The sequence below is a fragment of the Mytilus edulis genome, chromosome 11 (genome assembly GCF_963676685.1).
Source record: "Mytilus edulis chromosome 11, xbMytEdul2.2, whole genome shotgun sequence".
Taxonomy (NCBI): domain Eukaryota; kingdom Metazoa; phylum Mollusca; class Bivalvia; order Mytilida; family Mytilidae; genus Mytilus; species Mytilus edulis.
In genome coordinates this window covers 26772170-26779562 of record NC_092354.1, presented here as the reverse complement: position 1 = coordinate 26779562, position 7393 = coordinate 26772170, and positions in this window count along the sequence as shown.

Sequence of the window (7393 nt, the reverse complement as noted above, 5' to 3'; positions counted from 1 at the left end):
CCTTTTATAGCCATGTGAATTATAACATTAAAATGAAAACTCAACACCACAGGACTACAATATAAATAAATTGGAGAATACAATTGACAAATAACACGAACAACAGCCAACAAAAGGCAACAAGTTGAACATTTTAATACGCCAGAAGTGCATTTTATCCACACAAGATCTACTAGTGATGCCCAGATACAAAAGTCTGAAAGCCGAAACATTCGATCATGTACTTACATAAATTTGAATGGTTGAAGAAGAAAGGTATACAAAACTTCAGATTACTGTTATTTCTATAAATATCTTTTTCTGAAATTGTATCTTTGAAGCTTAGAATCATGAATTAGCTCTTTCTTCTTTACTAATGGATACAACAATGCTCCTAGTGTTGTTTACATCATGTGATGAGAGTTTTTGCACGATCAGCTGCTTGTTCAGGGGTTATGTTAATGATATATTTTCTCTCTCCAATAAATTATTAAAAGGCAAGCATGTTACCTTGCTGTTGGCTTTGTACAAAAAATACTTGTCAATACATTTCCATTTGAAGTTTCACTGGTGTATCAACATATTTGATTACATAGACATCTCTTATAACCCTTTGATTTCTTAGGAAACTCTTCGAACACTTATGATTATCCAGTTGGATTCAAAACTTACCTCCGTAAGGACCTCATTATGTATTCATATATTCATTAATGGCGGAGCTGCTTCTACCGATGAAAATGTATTAATTAAAATTACATACATGCCTGTAAAATGAAAACGGGTATTCATTATATCATAATATAAATTGGCTTACTGCTTCTGTACATCACCCTAGAAACAACCCTACAGAGTGAAATTGACAAAACACAGCGCAGTTTCAATTTGAGGTTATTAGTAGAGGTGTTAGTTAAGACTTATGTTAGACACTTAAAATGAAAGATACAATGGCAGCAAGTACAACTGAAATAATGCAACTCTTTTTCTAATGCAAATTCCTATCATCGCCTTTTCTGGGCAGAACAACAAATAAGCAGTAATGTAAAGTCATTGAAGGGTATGGTGTCTATTCTTGCAGCACAAATCAAGTGCAACATACTAGGCTTTAAGGGATTCTGGTTTCATCACTCTTCCGAGTTGAAGGGCATTGTTCGATTATTCGCAATATACTAAAAGTGACAATAGATTTTTGCCAGATTTAGTGAAAGAATAAAAAAAATGAGGCTTCGAAAAAAAAAATGTGGAGTAAAGTTGATTCGTGGAAGAATCATGTAGGACTTCTTTTCGACGAAATCAAAGTAAAATCTGACTTAGTGTACGATAAGCATAGTGGCGAACTAATTGGATATTGCAATCTAGATAAGGTCGGACACAAGATTAGAACTTTGAAGAGATTATGGAAGATACAAGTACTACAGAGACAGATGCAAACATTGTTTATTGAGTCCCCTTGTGTATTTTAAAAGTGCTACATTCCTTTTGCAATCTAGTATTTTTTTTATTAATTTGACCATGAGTTTAAAAACAAACCAAAAGACACAGACTTAACTCTGATTTTTCAGAGGGAGGAGTTTCCAACAGTCAGCATGTTTGGTTGTCGTATTTAGGTCAAATGTGTCAATGTCGAAGTGCAACACATCACATGCATGATAAATGAAATAATAAGAGTTGGGAAGTGTTTTAGATAATGAATATGTTAAATGCATGCCAATTTGATAAATTAATTATTCTGCAGTAGTCAATATATGCATGTGCAAACAAATCTTATTGGATTTAGAGCATTGGTTTCTTAACAAAGCCAACAGATGAGGGACGCCTCCCGGTGCGGGAATTTCTCGCTGCATTGAATACATAAAAAGTATAATCACAAAAATACTAAACTCAGAGGAAAATCAAATAGAAAAGTCCCTAATTATGGTGACCTTCTACTGTTGTCAGTTCTATGGTCGGGTTGTTGTCTCTTTGACACATTTGCCATTTCCATACTTAATTGTAATGATAGGGACACTGTGTGTCTTTTATCATTGTCTACCTGTTGTTATTGACAGAAACAACAAGTAAAAGTATGATAGGGAAATTGTATGTCTTATATCATATTCTACCTGTTGTAATTGGCAGAAAACAACAAGTACAATATGATAGGGACACTGTATGTTTTATATCATATTCTACCTGTTGTAATTGGCAGAAAAACACAGGTAGAATATGATAGGGACATTGTATGTCTTATATCATATTCTACCTATTGTAATTGGCAGAAAACAACAAGTAAAGTATGACAGGTACACTATATGTGTTATATCATATTCTTCCTGTTGTAATTAGCAGAAAACAACAAGTACAATATGATAGGGACACTGTATGTTTTATATCATATTCTACCTGTTGTAATTACCAGAAAACAACAAGTACAATATGATAGGGACACTGTATGTTTTATATCATATTCTACCTGTTGTAATTGGCAGAAAAACACAGGTAGAATATGATAGGGACATTGTATGTCTTATATCATATTCTACCTATTGTAATTCGCAGAAAACAACAAGTAAAGTATGACAGGTACACTATATGTGTTATATCATATTCTACCTGTTCTAATTAGCAGAAAACAATAAGTACAATATGATAGGGACACTGTATGTTTTATATCATATTCTACCTGTTGTAATTGGCAGAAAAACACAGGTAGAATATGATAGGGACATTGTATGTCTTATATCATATTCTACCTATTGTAATTGGCAGAAAACAACAAGTAAAGTATGATAGGTACACTATATGTGTTATATCATATTCTACCTGTTGTAATTAGCAGAAAATAACAAGTACAATATGATAGGGACACTGTATGTTTTATATCATATTCTACCTGTTGTAATTGGCAGAAAAACACAGGTAGAATATGATAGGGACATTGTATGTCTTATATCATATTCTACCTATTGTAATTGGCAGAAAACAACAAGTAAAGTATGATAGGTACACTATATGTGTTATATCATATTTTACTTGTTGTAATTGACAGAAAACAACAAGTAAAGTATTCTTAGTACATTGTATGTCTTATATCATATTCTACCTGTTGTAATTGGCAGAAAACAACAAGTAAAGTATCACACAAGTAAAAGTATGATAGGGACATTGTATGTCTTATATCATATTCTACCTGTTGTAATTGGCAGAAAACAACAAGTAGAATATGATAGGGACATTGATTGTCTTATATCATATTCTACATGTTGTAATTCGCAGAAAACAACAAGCAAAGTATGACAGGTACACTACATGTGTTATATCATATTTTGACTTGTGTAATTGGCAGAAAGCAAAAAGTTAAGTATGATAGGGACATTGTATGTTTTATATCATATTCTTCTACATATTGTAATTGGCAGAAAACAACAAGTATAATATAATAGGGACACTGTATGTTTTATATCATATTCTACCTGTTGTAATTGGCAGAAAACAACAAGTAGAATATGATAGGGACATTGTATGTTTTATATCATATTCTACCTGTTGTTATTGACAGAAAACAACAAATAAAGTATGATAGGGACACTGTATGTCTTTTATCATATTCTACCTGTTGTAATTGGCAGAAAACAACAAGTAGAATATGATAGGGACACTGTATGTTTTATATCATATTCTACCTGTTGTAATTGGTAGAAAACAACAAGTAGAATATGATAGGGACATTGTATGTCTTATATCATATACAGTGTCCCTATCATATTATACTTGTTGTTTTCTATATGTAATTGGCAGAACACAACAAGTATAATATGATAGGGACACTGTATGTTTTATTTCATATTCTATCTGTTGTAATTGGCAGAAAACAACAAGTAGAATATGAAAGGGACATTGTATGTCTTATATCATATTCTACCTGTTGTAATTGGCAGAAAACAACAAGTAGAATATGAAAGGGACATTTTATGTCTTAAATCATATTTTGCAATTTTTAATTGGCAGAAAACAACAAGTTAAGTATGATAGGGACACTGTATGTCTTTTATCATTGTCTACCTGTTGTTATTGACAGAAAACATTAAGTCAATGTATGATGGGGACATTGTTTGTCTTATTTCATATTCTACCTGTTGTAATCGGCAGCAAACAACAAGTAGAATATGATAGGGACATTGTATGTCTTATATCATATTCTACCTGTTGTTTTTGGCAGAAAACAACAAGTATAAAATGATAAGGACATTGTATGTCTTATATCATATTCTACCTGTTGTAATTTGCAGAAAACAACAAGTAGAATATGAAAGGCACTCTGTATGTCTTATATCATATTCTACCTGTTGTAATTTACAGAGAAAAACAAGCAAAGTATGAAATGTACACTTTATGTTTTATATCATATTTTACTTGTTATTTGCAGAAAACAAAAAGTAAAGTATGATAGGGACATTGTATATCTTATATCATTGTCTACCTGTTGTTCTTGACAGAAAACAACAAGTAAAAGTATGATAGGGACATTGTATGTCTTATATCATTGTCCATCTGTTGTTATTGACAGAAAACAACAAGTAAAAGTATGATGGGGACATTGTTTGTCTTATATCATATTCTACCTGTTGTTATCGGCAGAAAACAACAAGTAGAATATGATAGGGACATTGTATTTCTTATACCATATTCTACCTGTTGTTATTGGCAGAAAACAACAAGTATAAAATGATAGGGACATTGTATGTCATATCATATTCTACTTGTTGTAATTATCAGAAAACAACAAGCAAAGTATTATAGGTACATTGTATGTTTTATATCATTGTCCATCTGTTGTTATTGACAGAAAACAACAAGTAAAAGTATGATGGGGACATTGTTTGTCTTATATCATATTCTACCTGTTGTTATCGGCAGAAAACAACAAGTAGAATATGATAGGGACATTGTATGTCTTATACCATATTCTACCTGTTGTTATTGGCAGAAAACAACAAGTATAAAATCATAGGGACATTGTATGTTTTATATCATATTCTACCTGTTGCAATTGGCAGAAAACAACAAGTATAATATCATAGGAACACTGTATGTTTTATATCATATTCTACCTGTTGTAATTGGCAGAAAACAACAAGTAGAATATGAAAGGAACATTGTATGTCCCTATATGATATTCTACCTGTTGTAATTAGCAGAAAACAACAAGTCAAGTATGATAGGGACACTGTATGTCTTATAGCAGGGTCTAGCTGTTGTTATTGACAGAAAACAACAAGTAAAAGTATGATGGGGACATTGTTTGTCTTATATCATATTCTACCTGTTGTAATCGGCAGTAAACAACAAGTAGATTATGATAGGGACATTGTATGTCTTATATCATATTCTACCTGTTGTAGTTAACAGTAAACAACAAGCAAAGTATATAAGGTACACTATATGTGTTATATCATATTTAACTTGTTGCAATTGGCAGAAAACGACAAGTAGAATATGATAGGGACATTGTATGTCTTATTTCATAGTCTACCTGTTGTTATTGACAGAAAATAACTAGTAAAAGTATGATAGGGATATTGAATGTCTTATAACATATTCTACCTGTTGTAATTGGCAGAAAACAGCAAGTAGAATATGATGGGGACATTGTATGTCTTATATCATATTCTACCTGTTGTAATTGGCAGAAAACAACAAGAATAATATGATAGGGACACGGTATGTTTTATATCATATTCTACCTGTTGTAATTTGCAGAAAACAACAAGCAGAATATGAAAGGGACATTGTATGTCACATCATATTCTACCTGTTGTAATTAACAGAAAAAAACAAGCAATGTATGAAAGGTACACTATATGTGTTATATCATATTTTACTTGTTGTAATTGGCAGAAAACAACAAGGAAAGTATGATAGGGACATTTTATGTCTTATATCATATTCTTCCTGTTGTAAGTGTCAGAAAACAACAAGTTAAGTATGGTATGGACACTGTATGTCTTATATCATAGTCTACCTGTTGTTATTGACAGAAAATAACAAGTAAAAGTATGATAGGGACATTGAATGTCTTATATCATATTCTACCTCTTGTAATTGGCAGAAAACAGCAAGTAGAATATGATAGGGACATTGTATGTCTTATATTATTGTCCATCTGTTCTTATTGACAGAAAACAACAAGTAAAAGTATGATGGGGACATTGTTTGTCTTATATCATATTCTACCTTTTGAAAATAACCAGTAGAATATGATAGGGGCATTGAATGTCTTATGTCATATTCTACCTGTTGTAACTTGCAAAAAACAACAAGTACAATATGATAGGGACATTGTATGTTTTATTTCATATTCTACCTGTTGTAATTGGGAGAAAACAACAGGTATAATATGATAGGGACACTGTATGTTTTATTTCATATTCTACCGCTTGTAATTTGCAGAAAACAACAAGTAGAATATGAAAGGGACACTTTATGTCTTATATCATAATCTACCTGTTGTAATTAACAGAAAAAACAAGCAAAGTATGAAAGGTACACTATGTGTGTTATATCATATTTTACTTGTTGTAATTGGCAGAAAACAAAAAGTAAAGTATGATAGGGACATTGTATGTCTTATATCATTGTCTACCTGTTGTTATTGACAGAAAACAACAAGTATAAGTATGATAGGGACATTGTATGTCTTATTTCATATTATACCTGTTGTAATTGGCAGAAAACAACAATTAAAGTATCTTAGGGACACTGCATGTCTGATATCATATTCTACCTGTTGTTATTGACAGAAAATAACAAGTAAAAGTAGAATAGGGACATTGTATGTCTTATATCATATTCTACCTGTTGTAGTTATAAGAAAACCACAAGCAAAGTATGATAGGTACATTGTATGTCTTATATCATTGTCCATCTGTTGTAATTGACAGAAAACAACAAGTTAAAGTATGATGAGGACATTGTTTGTCTTATGTCATATTCTACCTGTTCTTATCGGCAGAAAACAACAAGTAGAATATGATAGGGACATTGTATAGCTTATACCATATTCTACCTGTTGCTATTGGCATAAAACAACAAGTATAAAATCATATGGACATTGTATGTCTTATATCATATTCTACTTGTTGCAATTGGCAGAAAACAACAAGTATAATATGATAGGGACACTGTATGTTTTATATCATATTCTACCTGTTGTAATTGGTAGAAAACAACAAGTAGAATATGATAGGGACATTGTATGTCTTATGTCATATTCTACCTGTTGTAATTGGCAAAAAAATACAAGTAGAATATGATAGGGACACTGTATGTCTTATATCATATTCTACCTGTTGTAAATGGCATAAAACAACAGGTAGAATATGATAGGGACACTTTATGTTTTATATCATATTCTACCTGTTGTAAATGGCATAAAACA